Source organism: Brassica napus, chromosome C5 (genome assembly GCF_020379485.1).
Source record: "Brassica napus cultivar Da-Ae chromosome C5, Da-Ae, whole genome shotgun sequence".
Lineage (NCBI taxonomy): Eukaryota > Viridiplantae > Streptophyta > Magnoliopsida > Brassicales > Brassicaceae > Brassica > Brassica napus.
The window spans coordinates 28094977-28110285 of record NC_063448.1 but is presented as its reverse complement, the minus strand read 5'-3'; the positions used below and the strand labels follow the sequence as shown (position 1 = coordinate 28110285).

The window sequence follows — 15309 nt, the reverse complement described above, 5'->3', positions numbered from 1 at the left end:
AGGGGAAGTTGAATTGCATCTGTCAGTTCTGCGTTCCAGGTAAGGAGAAAAATATAACTTGACCAGCCTATATTGGGCTGCGAATGAGTTAGAATTTTATATAAAAGTAACCTCATTTGCTGGAGCCCCAACCGGTTAGTGGAAGAAATGATATGGAATTCGGCTGATTTCCCTATTTTGATTGAGCTAATGGTAGTTGACCAAAACAAAAAGATTGAGCTAATGGCAAACTATGTGCCTTCACCATTTAAATCGTCTGATGTTTGAGAAATTGAGGAAGATTGATTATATATGTAACTTACAGTTTTTGTAAAAAAAATTATTAGACGAATCTGTATGCTTGGTTACTAATTATAAGTTTTTGCAAAAATGATTTAAAGAATGTTTAAGTATGTTTTTAAGGCAGACATTAGTTTTCATGAGAATCACTAAACCTTGGACATACCCTTTTTTGCATAGCCCATAAAATTAGCTACTCGTTTATCATTGCTGATAATAATGGAAAGCTTTCCTCTTTCATTCACTATCTCACTTGGCATATAAATGAATTCGGCATTAACGACAAGATGGTCCATTCCATCAAAGTATTAGTTTCCAATAATATCAATCAACAATATTTTTCTTCAGCAACCATGAAACTCAACTGGTTAATGAAACTAGGTCTCTATAAACCTGATTTTACGTACATAAGAACCATGTTGTAAAGAAGAGTGATTATGTATTCTACCCACTGATGATTGAAGTTAAACACATTGATTTCGTTTTCTAAGCTAGTTAGACAACCAAATTAGAGTTAAAAAGCGGATAGGATCTCTCCGTTTGACCCGCTCCGCCGCGGGTTGGCCTTTTTTTCAAAAAGACAGTTGACCCATATACCTGCAGATAAATTTAGTAAACCTTCATCCGCCCCGTTTGAGTTTGCGGATAACCCACAAACTCACGAGTCATACTAATTAAACAAAAAAAATATTTTATATATTAGTTAATCAAATATTTTGAATGATATATTGTATATTTTTTAAAATAATTACATATTTTCTTAAATATAATTTTTTAATCAGTACATATATATATTATAAAATTTGTAATTAAAAATTAGAAAATAATAATAAACTTCTATTAACTTTTTTATAAATCTCGTGGGTTAGGGGAGATCGATCAAAATATCTAGATGCGCCTATGCCCCGCATTATGGCAGATCCAAAATATGAAACCCGCATCCGTTCCGCATAAAAATATTTTTGACCGGTTTCTCCTCTCTGCAGCAGGTCAAATCGAGCAAACCCCACAGTTCTTAAAGATATCCCAGCATTAGCTAGAATGAATATTCTAAGAAAATGGAAAAAGGCATATCTCAATCTGAACAATTTATATCGTGCTTTTTTAAAATAGATTTCTTTCGATTGATATTTTTTTTGCTATTAATATGTGGGAGGATATTATATTATTTTGACCTATTAATGAATGCTATTTTCTTGATTTTCAGTTTTGAGTGTTATTTTTGGCCTCTTATGTTTTAATAGAGAAACAAAATTTCAACCTAAAGGAAACTATTAAGGTGATGATTGTTTCAATGGTTTTTGGATTTTGGTTTTTAGTTTTTGGATTTTGGTTTTTAGAATTTGGTTTTTAGTTTTTGGTTTTTGATTTAGCAGTAGCTTTTAGTTTTTTGAAAATCATGAATGGCTGTTTTAGATTTTTGTTTTTAGTTTTTGATTTTAAAATGAAAAAAATATTATTAGCACTTTAATCTAAAAATTTAAAATTTAAAATTTAAAATTTAAAATTTAAAATATTATCATCAAAATACACATAAACTCAATCAGTCGCTCAAGGGAACTTTAGATGTGTTTCAGGACTTTGCTCGGGGCTGTGTATAAATGTGGCTAAGTCAATGGTTTTGCAGCGGGTAGGGGTAAGCAGGCTCTCGAGAATGAAGCAGCAGAGTGTGGTCTCGCTGTCTCAGCTTTTCCGATCAAATACCTTAGGTTACCCCTCACTTCAAAAACCATGAATCGAAGTGATTTTGAGCCTCTGATCGCAAAAGATTCGTGCAAGATTCCTATCCTGGACGAGTAAAGCTCTCTTCTTTGCTGGAAGGCTGCAGTTGATCAATTCAGTTATTGCTAGCATGACCAATTTTTGGTGTTCTGATTTTAGCCTCTCTCAAAGCTACATTGATGAGATTGAGAGTATGTTTTCAGCTTTCCTCTGGAGTGGATCACCGAACATAACATCAAAGTCAAAAGTAGCTTGGGAAGAAGTCTGCAAAACGGAGCAAGAATGAGGGTTATGAGTTCGGAGAATTAAAGATGTCTCAGAGGTATTTGCTTTGAAACTGATCTGGCGCTTGTTTAATAACTCAGACTCGATGTGGGTTATGTGGGTGAAGCAAGTTATCTTAAGGGAAGACTCTTTTTTGGGATGCTAGAGAAGGTGGAATGGGATCATGGATTTGGAAGAAGCTTCTACATTTGAGACCCATTGTGAAGCAATTTCTTCGTATGGAAATTCATAGTGGGAATTCTGTTGGGTTCTGGACTGATTTATGGCACCCTATAGGGCGACTGATTGAGGTTATTGGAGAAAGAGGAATTCAAAAGCTGGGTATTGTACATAATGCAAAGATAGCTGATGTCTTGGTAGATAATCAATGGCGGTTTCGGAACACGAGGGATAGAAACATTCAAAGCACTCTCTCGCAGGTAAAGGAGTTTCTTGTAGTCTTGAGGCATAATGGGAACAATGCAGTTTTGTGGAAAAGAGGAGAAGATGAGTATAAGAAGGAATTTTCAGCGTACAACACACGAGACACTATTCGTAGCAGGCACACTAAGGTTTCTTGGTTTAAATTGATCTGGTTTAAGCAAGGAGTACATCATTTTGAATTTATAACCTGGTTGGTGATAAAGGATCGACTCTCTACCGGAGTTCGAACGAGAGCATGGGGGATAAGGCAAGGGTGCCCACTATGTGGAGAGACGGAAGAATCTCGTGACCATTTATTTTTTGCATGCCCATATACCTATGGCTTATGGCTGCAGGTTATCGGCTCATTACTAAGGCCAGCACCATTGCATGACTGGGCAAAGATTCTGGCTACAATTCTAAGTACAGTGCATGACAGGCTCACATCTATCCTCCTGAGATTAGCATTCCAGGTGACTATCTATTACATTTGGCGAGAGCGAAATGAACGGAGGCATACTCAGAAAACACGACCAGCACACCAGCTTGGAAAACTGATTGACAAAACCATTAGGAAGCATATACTCTCGACACGGTACCATGAGAAGAGAGGCCTTGAAGGGTTAATGCAGCATTGTTTCAGTGCCCACATTGGGCAAAGCTAGAAATATTTTTAAGTTGGTCCTGTTTATAAATTTGTAAATAACCATTATTTTTCCTGATGATCAATAAATTTATCATTTTATCAAAAAATAATTTCAAAGCAAAAACTGTAAATACAAAATAAACTATCGTAAATCTATATAGATGCAAATATTACCATCGCCAAGTTTTGACAAAAACCACAAAAACTTTTATTTTGGTTTTGGTTTTTTATTATAAGAAATTAATAAAATATTTATTATAAATTTTTGATTTTTGATTTTGCTATAGTTTTATGTAGGCTTATTGTATTAGGGGTTTCACAAAATTTTGGGGTTTCAAATCTGGTGGAATTTGGTGGGTTTGAATGATTTTGATGGAGACTTTGACGGGGGATTTGGTAGGATTCAAAACAAAAATAATTTTTGGTGAATTCTTATTTTTTAAATATTTCAACGACGAAGACGAAGCTGGGAGTGAAGATATAAAAATCTCGGAAAATCAGCTAATTCCTACATCAACAAGAGGCAACGGTCCCGATCAGTACATAAACATGTTACCTGTGCGAAAACATACATCAACTAGTACAAAATTTAATTTTCATACGCAAACTTTCAAAATTTGGTTTTATCATACATTGACCTAATTTCCGTTAGTCAAACGTTGAGTTGTCGTTAACCAGTAACAGAAATCGGCTAATTCCTACATCAACAGGGACCAATGGTCCAGATCAATACATAAACACTTCACCTGTGCAAAAACATACATCAACTAATACAAAATTTAAATTCAATATATGAACTTTCGAAATCTGGTTTTAACATACACTAAAGCTTGACATGCGCGTCCGCGCAGATAATTGTTGCTAGTTTTTTTATAAATTGGTTAATGAAATTCCTAAATATATAAAATTTTGTTAATTTTTATGTTCTTACACATAAAAACCAAACCCACCCGGATCTGGAAAGACCCTATTTGAATCCCACCAAAAAAATTATAATACCCGAACAAAGCATAATTTCAAAACCCAAAAAAAAACTTGATATCCGAAAGAACCAATCCATACCCTACCGTATGCCTGATATCCACATCTTAATGAAGTAGTTAAGAAGTATAAAAAATGTAAAAGATATAATAAAACACTTAAATATAGGTAAGTTCTGTTTTATATTTCTATAATACATGCTGTCAAATTATTTGGAAAAAATGCAATTAATAAAGTAGTTAAGTTGAGTAAAATAAGGAAAGAAAAGATGTAATAAATCTGTTGAAAATAATATTATTTTTATTTTGTACTTAAACTTAATAAAATAGATTTACTTAATTTTCACTAGTCAAATAAAACCGAAAATAAATTATTTGTCACGTGTTGATTAAGTAAAGTTTTTATTGTATTATGTGATAATTAAACCATAGTACGTAGTAATTGACAGAGAGAAATGAGAATGTTTAGCTTATCGAAGACATTCTCTTTTCTCTTTGTTCAATTTTGTCTTCTTTCGTTTTTTCGGTGTTAGTGTTTTCTGTTGTCGAAAAAGTTGAAGAAAAAAATTAAAGAGAAAGGCTAACTAATGTATTACACGAGAAAAAAATCGTTTGACCTACATGATTTATTTTTCTCATTCAATTACTACGTAATACAGTTTAATTACCACATAATACAATAAAAATCTTATTTAATCAATACGTGACAGACAATTTATCTTCGATATTATTTGACTAGTGGAAATTAGGTAAATGTCAAGGTTTAGCGTATGTTAAAACCAGATTTCAAAAGTTCATGTATTCAATTTAAATTTGTATTAGTTAATGTATGATTCTGCACAAGTAAAGTGTTTATATATTGATCCGTACCATTGGTCCCTGTTGATGTAGGAATTAGCCGATTTTCTATTACCGGTTAACGACAACTCAACGTTTGACTAACAGAAATTAGGTCAATGTATGATAAAACCAAATTTTGAAAGTTCATGTATGAAAATTTAATTTTATACTAGTTGATGTATGTTTTCGCACAGGTAACATGTTTATGTACTGATCGGGACCGTTGACCCTTGTTGATGTAGGAATTGACCAATTATGTTTATGTACTCATCAACTATATACCAGTCGATGTATCCTGGTTTGCTTTGTAAATGTTGCTACTATCTAGTTGTCACACTTGGTTTATTTATGTTTTACAGGAGTTAGATGATGGTTAAAAGATGGATCAGCAGCAGTTTGTGTGATGAAGTATCTTCTCTTACTATGTGCTAGCTACTAGTTTTAGGGAGAAGAAGATATTACTATATTTTTCCACTTTATGTTAACTGGAACTATTCACATCTCTACTTCAATTTCTCATGATAATTTTGGATTTAGCTTTGAGGTTTGTTTCTACTTTTATGAGATGGTATCATCTGTTTGCTCGCAAGTGTAGTATATAACTTTATAGAAGCTATCTACAGTAACGTTTACCAATAAATGTAGTAAAACAAAATGAACTGTTTTTTTCACATTCTGAATTCTTTAAGATGTAGTTTTAAACAAATATCAACTGAACAAGAGAAAACAGTGCTAGAATTTTGAGCTCTGTTTCTTGAACTCGACAGCGTGTTCTTTTGCAGTAGAAGTGAAAGACTTTTGCAGTATCTTTCATTTCCATCATCTTCAAGCTGATTCCCTGCAGAGATTACAAAACAGATTTTAAGCATATGAAACAATCAATGTGAAATCTGATATCAGAAGTAGAGTACTTGTAGTTTTTTCAGATTGTCTTGAAGTTTGCTCTGAGCCATTTTGGCAGCACCCATTTCCTGCACAACATCACCAGAAGATGAAAATCGCAGAGGGAAACTACAATACTTTTTGATCAAAAAAACCCTACAATACTTTTCTAGAAAGGTTATAGAGAAGCTTATCTATGAGGAAGCAAACCCATACTTCTTCTTGATCTGGTCGACTGGGTGCCGCTTTTGTCCTCATGTTTCTCTTCATTGGTCACAACACTCTTCTCATTCTTAGCCGTCATCTGCTTCAGCTTACCTTGAAGCTCGTAAACTTATTCGCCAGCTTCTGTTTACTTATCCCCGACAACTAATATCCCGTGTTCTAATTAGGCTTCTTTTGTTCTTGTTGTTGATGATCATCATCATCCCCGATGTCAATGTCATCTTGAAATGTCAAGAAGAACAATTTACCTTGCTGAGCGAGAGTTTCTTTCACACCAAAATCCCCACCAGGTTTAACGCAGTACTGAGATCAACTACCACAAACATGGCATGAGATGCCCGATGCACCAATGAACACATATGACATCATGCATTTGAGCATCTGGAGTAAACTCCTATGATTATATAAAATTCCACGTATCAAATGATAAGAAGAATTGAAAACCAAAGATCAGATAGAGAATATAGAAGAGAGACACTACAAGAACATTACGTGAAGAGGAACACAGAAAAAGTTAGTTTCCACGTGCGGCATCAAGGAATTGCGCTACAGGCTATTGGGCTACAGGCTCAAGAGGATCAATGTAAGATCAAAAGATACAAGTCTATAAATGAGACAAAGAAGAACTCAAACCCTAAAAGTTGTAGAAACCGAAGAAACATATTCACCTCGTTGGAGTGCCATATCAGCAGATTCTTTGTGATCCTTCTAATGCCAGATCCACAATCTGCAAATTATTTGTGTTTGGACTTTGGAGATTAATGCAACTACTAAACAAAAGGCTCCTCGACTGCTGATACGAGAGATAAGATTATTTTTTAAAAGTCCATCTCTACAGATGGTATTTGTTTCTAACTTTCTATTGAATCCGTAGTGTAAATCTTTTTTTCTAATAATTCAAAATAATCTTTGATATAAATTACTAAGAAATCCATATTTTACAATAAGGGGAGTTTTGATAGGATTTGTACAAATACTATATCCAATAACCATGGATTTGTTAGAACTTTTATAAATACCATATTCAATAAGAGATGATTTCAACAAAACCCAAAATTTTATGAAATCCCAAGTACAATAAGCCCCCCTTGGTTTTTAGAAAAACTTGAATGATGATTTTCAGTTTTAAGTTTTATATTAATTACTTTTTTGAAGTTGAAATGAAATATAACAATAAATTTTACTTACTATGAAAAAAATTCAAAACATTATCACTTAAAAACACATTTATTTTAAGCAATTTCTCTAAAACTTCGGTATCTTGATTTGTAGAGAAATTTATTGCTTTGGAGTTCTTGTTTGTTTTATATAATGTGGATGTGATCTAAATATGTAAGTAACAAAATTAATTAAATTCATAGTACAAAACACTATTTAAAACATTATAAAATTAACTTACTTAAAACAAAATTCGAATAACTTTCTTTAAAGAAGACTCACTGTAATATTTTTATTCATGTGTTTATGTTGCTCGAGTAACTGTTTTTTCGAAGAAAGTTAATAATGTTTTGTAAAATAAAAACAATAAAAAAATCATTTTTGCTGTAGGAAAAAACACTAAAACAAACTAATTGGTATTGGTATAGTGGTAAAAGGAAGGGATTCCAGTTAGAGCTTCTGCAATGGGTTCGATTTCACTTGGTCACTATAGACGTATTAAGTGGCAAGAAAATCCGGATTTCTATGTTTCTTGGTGATTAGTTCTTATGACTAGAAAGACTTTGGAATTACACCAAGATTATCAAAAAAAAAAAAAAACACTAAAACATGGATTCTAGCTTTTATATGTTAGGAAGTAAAACAATGAAAAAAATCAGTTTCCCTCAGATTTAGGGAATCTAAAAAAGTAGTTTTTAGAAAATCAAAAACAAAAAACCTTTTCAAAAACCAAAAACGATCATTCTTAGAAGATCTGCTATAAAGACATTAAAGTTTGTTAGTCAGTGGGAGATAAGGTTCTTGTCGTTTTACTAATCGTAATTAGAGTGGAGTACTAGATATCCTTTTTTATGATGCACACTTTCATTAAAAATGGTAAATGACACGTCGTTTCTATCTAAAAAAAAAGAAGCAAATGACACGTCGAACCTCTTACCTGATGAATTTTAGCCCTAGGGGCAAAAATACTTTTTTTGATAACTTCGCCCCACTAATCCATTGCCCCATAGTTCATGCTTCAATTGTTTGTACTAAGAACCGGATCTAGTCGTTGGTTTAACTGATGTACTAGATCTTGACTCGCGTTACAAAGCGCGAATATATTCTTTGTTTTGTTTTTTGTTATAATTTTTGATAAATAGCTTAAAATGAATATAATTCGTTCCTGGTTGAAAAAAAAAAAATATCATCCGTTCCTCATCCATAAAAGCAGTTAAATGTAAAAAGCAGGTAAATGACATTGAGTAAAATAAGGTTAATGGACTATTAAATTTTTAAATATCGTTTATGCTTGGCACTAGCAATATTGATAATTGTTAAAAGTTTTTCAAGAACAAGTTGATCTATATTCAAACAGGTGCTGGAATCGATTTGGTTATGTTGTCGCATGAAGTATTAACGATATTTTTTTAATAAAAAGGTAATATAAAGGTCTTTATAGCTATGGAGCCAGATCACCAGCAGATTTTACCATTGGACTCCTGGTTTAATCCAGTGGTAGCAATAAGATATACTAGCTTTTGATCCACGCGCCTGTGCGGATGTACATTTTTCATATAATTTATATTTTATATATATTAAATAATATATATATATATATATATATAATACATTTTTTCTTATTACATATTTGCAGTGTTTTGAAAACCAGACCGAACCGGCCCGTCGGACCATGATTTGCTCCTCAAACCAATTCCGAGTTGTGCTAAAAACCGGATTTAAGTTAAACCGACAAACTCGTGCGCCCGTTCGGGTGTTTGCTTATTATTCAGACCATATATTTTTTATTATTTGGACCATATATTTTTTTATTGTATTGTGCTATATATATTTTTTTATTAGATGTGTTGCATCAGTTAGATAGTAATATTTTTGTTTTAAAAGAAATCTAACTATGTATTAATATACAGTGTGAATATAATTTGTTTTAAAAACAAGACCATATCAGTTTAAAATTGTATATATTTATTTTATATCATATTTATGCATTTATTCTTAAACCACGTAAATCGATAAATCAAATATAAATTTGTACAAAAAGTAATGTATACATAAAAAAATTTTATCTGAAATTTTATCTGAAATTTTATTTGATATTTAATAACATTGGCCACCTGAATCTACATCTTATCTATTAATTTCATATTTATTAACATTGGGATATACTATTTGATTTTATCATGCATTATCCAGTAAATATATTAACATTATGGCCCAAAAATAATCGTAAACAAAACCCATTTTCTATTTGTTTATTCCAGGAAAAGAAAAAAAAAACAACAAAAGAAAGTGTATCCAAAGACGTAACCACTTTATTGGACTTTAACACCATTTATCTCTATTGAAATAAAACAATTCTCCTTATTCTCTCTCTATTCTCACTACCTTTTTGTGATTGTGCTTACATATATACCCTCCATTAATTTATTATATTTTATTTTACCTCATAAATATATTAATTTCTCAAATTAAATTAATCAATCATAACTCATCTACCACTATGGCTCACATATTAACATTAACCAATGAAATTTTACTTGGCCCACCTAACTTCATCTTCATCGTGAAAGCTCATCTTCCCCATCTTCCTTTGATGATTTAGAAGCTTGAAGAATACGCAATTTTTGTCCGTTTTCGATGAAATTTTTTTCTGGAATATCAATTAAATGTTGTTTATATCATGGGTAACATAAAAAAGTAAGAAATTGATGAAAATTTTGAGAGATTAAAAACGATTTTGAAAACTGTGTTTATGGATTTGGGTATATTTTATGTTCGTTTTTGATGATTTTTTTTGCTGGAATACTACTAAAAAGAAGTGTATATTACGGCTAGTGTAAAAAACAAGATTCAATGCAAATTTTAAAAGATTTTTTTTTTGAAAACTGTGTTTATGGATTTAGGGTATAATTTATGTCCGTTTTTGATGATTTTTTTGTGTGTAATTTCATTAAGATGAATTATATATCATAGGTAATGTAAAATCCGAACAAAATCGTCATAAAAAGTTAATTAGTTAGTGCAAAGATAACATCTGGGTATTACTAAGAGAACTAGTTTACTAAGGCAAAATAGTTTTACTGGTATTACTAATATTACTATGTTTACAAGTTCGACTAGTATTACTATGTATAGTACTTAAATAGATTAGTATTAGTAAGAGAAAACTGTACGGTGTGGAAATTAATTTTAAGATTCTTAATAATGCTAATTGTAATGATAATTATATTTTATTTTAGAAAAAATGCAAAATACGCCTTGCACAATCATTTATTTTGATTACGGGAGATATTATATGAAGTATGAGGCTGAAATAAAATGGATATCGGGAGATGGTGAAGGAGCAGATGAAATTCACACGATTGTGTTGAAGAAATCAGTGGAGGAGGTCACATTCTCTGCTTTGCTTGAGCATATTTGCAGAAAGATATAGGTAGATGAATCTAAGATGGAAGCAAAGCTTAGTTACTTTCCAATGGTATTGTATTCGAACAAACCATCATATATTTGGAATGATGAAGACGTTTTTGGTTATCTACTGCAAGTTAATAATGAGAAGTGTAGAAATGTTCTACATATAGAGTTCATCAATGTAGAAGTGCATCTGTTTTGGCTCTAGATTATCCCGTTAGTTTTGATAAATATTGCAAATAGTACATATATTTAACATATATAACTCATATATTATTTATTAGTAGACTATGTATATAGTAAATGAAACTATTAAAACTATTTAGATGATTATTTTCTATAGTTTTAGGAATATTTATCATTTCCCCAAAATAACTCCTTAACTTTCATGGTTGTTGAGTCAATCGTAAGGCTATAGTAAGCAGAATCTATAAAAATATTTATTTCTCGTTAATTGTTAATGTAATACTCTGTCTTAATGATATTCATTGTATAAAATAATTGGTTTTACTACAAAATATATCATTTGGACATGGTTTTACTAATAAAACTTATAATTTGCCAAAATATTACTATGTGTAAGGTAGTATTACTACTACCTTGAAGATTACCAAGAATTACTAAATGTAATTAGAATATTAAATTTATGTATATAACGGCAATACATTTTACATGTGTAGTTGTTTTACTATTATGTGTATAAATTTTTTATTATAAGTTTATCACAAGGTATTTTACATGTGTTATCAGTTTTTGGTATATCCTTTTGTAATGTTTTTTTGTCCTAGTAAAACTTAATAAATCCAGTTATCCAACTTACTCATTTTCTGACATAGTAAACCTAGTAAATTCAGTTATCAAGACATGTCTTTTGTAAAACATACCGAGTTTTAAACATCCCAAAACAGAAACCAATCAAGTTTTAAACATCTTAAATACTTAAATAAACCTCGTAAATTCAGTTATCAAAACATGTCTTTTGTAAAACATACCGAGTTTTAAACATCCCAAAACAGAAACCAATCAAGTTTTAAACATCTTAAATACTTAAATAAACCTAGTAAATTCAGTTATCAAAACATGTCTTTTGTTTTACACTGTTTCTTCTTCTCCAGTCAGTCAATCTCATGATTCTTCCCCTCCGTGAACTGCCCTCAGATTAGCATCACTTTTCGGTTTTCTCCTCAATTTTTTTTTCTGTTTCCACATCTTCTTTTCTCTGTTTTTTCAAATTTGAATTCAGTAATCTAAAAATTAATCTATCACAAGTAGTTTTAATCTACAAATTAATATGCCAAAAATTAATCTCTCTTTGCATCTTGAGCATCTGATATATTGTGTTTTTGGCACATTATATGTATGTCTTACTAATAGTTTTCAAGGTTTTATCAAGTCTTTCTAGTCCCTTTGAGTCATTACAGGTCGGAGAGTCTAATAGGTGAGAAGAATGACCGTGTGGAGCGAAAGAAGGAAGAAAAGAGCCTGACTTGAAGGTTTTCACAACCGGAACTTCAGGAAATAAAAGATTCTATTTTGGGATTTGCCCTAGTTTTCTCTATTTTTCCCTCCAGCAGCATGTGGCTCCTATATATATTCCTCTTTTATTTACTTTGTTTTCTACCTTAGTTTTTACGCAAGAAAGACCTTAGAGAGCTTTGTGATTTCGCTATTGCTACTTGTAAGGGAGAAGGCCTCATCTATCTCCTAGAGAAGATTACCCTGAACCCTGTAATTTCTATTGTCTATTACATGCAGTATTATTCAGAAATCATGTTTCTCTGTTCTTGTATTATGACTGAGTAGTCACCGAGTTAGTTTAGGGTTCTAGGGTTTTGGATTCGTGAACTGAAGCATAAATAAAGTCATCTTAAGATTGTCTACATTTATATATGTTCTTATTGCTTGCATTGAACTGATCACTTAGTGCATGAATTAGGGTTAATCAATTTAGCTAACCGTTGGTTGATAACTTGATATGATTTGAATGAGTTTTGCATCCCTAGTCAGCGAGAGTAGATATTAGGGTGTATTGTGAACACATCGGACTTGATCTCTAAAGCTTGCTATCGCGTCTTGATCCAAACGAGAGTTTAGGCATCAAGGCCGATTTGCAAATGAATCAACACCACGACAGTGGGTTGTTTCAACCTGAGTGATCCGAGTTTAGACTTGTGTAAACTGGACTTGAATAATTGCTTGGTTTGCGATTTCTTTACCTGAAGAAGAAACCCTAGACTAACGCCTTTAATCAATTCAAAAAAAACCTCACTTTGTTACTTGTTCTTTAAGTTACCTTACTTCTTTAAAACCCACTACTGTTTTAGCTTAATTCTGATCCCATAAAGATAAAGTGTGAACTGGTCCTCTGGAATTGAATCTAAAGATATTACAACTACACTGTTAACTTGACAGTAGACAAAGATCCAATTTTAGTGTATCAAGTTTTGGCGCCGTTGCGACGGAGACCAGCTTTTTACCTTTATTTTTCGATAATTTATTTAGTCTAAAACCTCTAACTTGTTTAATCCTTTTTGCAGCTAATAACCCAGGTGCATGACCAGTAGATATACTCGGAGCAATGAACAAGGGGAATTACTTTCGCTTACAAATCAGGAACTTGCAAGTTTAGAAAGAACAAACCGTCAACAAAGGCTGAATACCGCCACAATGGATAACTTTGGCACTCTAGAGAAAATCGCTGCTTCTAGGCAACAAATGCAGCAGCAGATGCAACAGATGCAGCAAACGATTGCAGCACAGTAGCTGGCTGCTCAACAAGCTGCACAGCATGAACCACTTGTTCCAATCGGTGAGAGGAATTTACCGCGTAACATCCCTGCTATGCGCTCTGCTATTGCTCCACTGCCATGTCAAAGGGCGGATTTTGAGATCAAACCCGGCATGATCAATCTGGTCCAGAGAAAGATGTTCCATGGACTGTCAGCTGAGATACCAATGGAACACATCGAAGCTTTCAAAGAGATTTGCAGTTTCACTCGTGCAAACGGCGTCCCACCCGACTTCATCAAATGCATGTTGTTTCCATTCTCTCTAGAAGACAAGGCTTCACGATGGCTTAAGTCATTACCTACAGGTTCCCTAACTACTTGGGAACAGGTTAGAGCAGCCTTCTTGGGTCACTTCTACACGAAAGGCAAAACGGCTGCCCTAAGGAACAAGATCTACTCTTTCAAGCAGCTCGCTAACGAACCGTTTAATGAAGCATGGGAACGGTTCAATGATACCCTCAGAGAGTGTCCTCATCACGGGTTTGACGACGACCTAGGAATCTTCTATGATGATGTGGATTGGGAGTTCCACAATGCTCTAAATGCAGCGAGCAATGGAGACTTCATGACCCAAACCACTGAAGGAGCTCACACGCTAATTGAGAACATGGCAGCTAGTTCATCCAATAAAAACGAGGAGACTGACCGCTCTAAGAAGGTGAACAGCATGGACACTAGGAATAATGATGACCTCGCCGCTAAGGTTGATCAGCTACTCAAGAACAATCAGAATCAGATCTATTTCATGTAAGAAGCCAAACTGGAACCAGGCACTACTGATGCTACAGCAGAGATCGGGACATCGGAAGAAGATCAGCAAGAGGTCAGTTACGTCAACGGTCAGAGTTGGCAGTTCAAGAATTTCCATCCAAACCCTAATGTGGGGAACAACCAGCATCTGTTCTCATACAAGACCAATTAAGACATTCCTTACGACTGATCTCAGGGAAATCAGTCCCAGAACCATGGATATTAGAAGCAATACCCTAAGAATCTGAATGGAAAGATGTTCATCCTCAGCCAAGCTCAGAACCAATATCAGAACAGGCAGAATAATCCGCATGCTGCTCCTGCAACCGCGAGCGGTCCGCCAGATGAACTGAAGGGAATGATGCAACAACTTTTGCAGGGTTGACAGATTCAAGGAAAAGCACTGAACCAGGTTACCAACGAGATCAACACTCGGATGGATAATATGTTCACAGAATTAAATTCCAAATATGATGCTGTAGCAAGCCACATAAGGCAGATGGATGTTCAGATCGCTCAAACTGCTGAAACAATCAAACAGCAACAGGGAACACTCCCTGGGAAAACAGACAAGAAGCCCAAGGATTGTAATGCGGTCGAGTTGAGAAGTGGAAGAAATCTCCCAGATCCTATCCCCAAGAAACTCACTGCTAAAGAGAAGGGAAAACAGAAAGAGGGAGAAAAACCTCCACTTGAGGATGTTCTCGCAGACGAACAAGACGCGGAACAGCCAACTGTCACAGAACCCGTAACTCTTACGACGCAAGTTCAGCCTGTTCCCGCTCGCGTCTACACTCCAATATTTCCCTACCCAGTCCCTGCTAAGAAAACACACAAATATTGCGAAGAAATGAAGTGCAAGAAGATGCTAGAAGAGTTGACTGTTAAGTTATCTCTCATGGACGCAATTCAGATGATTCCTTCAATGCGCAGTCTTGTG

General features: G+C 33.5%; 1 non-coding gene across 1 annotated transcript; it reads right to left on the bottom strand.

Annotated features, from left to right (window-relative positions):
- Positions 1-13995: 13995 nt before the first annotated feature.
- On the bottom strand, positions 13996-14102 carry LOC125588138. Its single transcript, XR_007324532.1, has one exon. It is a non-coding gene; the product is annotated as a small nucleolar RNA R71 (small nucleolar RNA).
- Positions 14103-15309: the final 1207 nt, after the last annotated feature.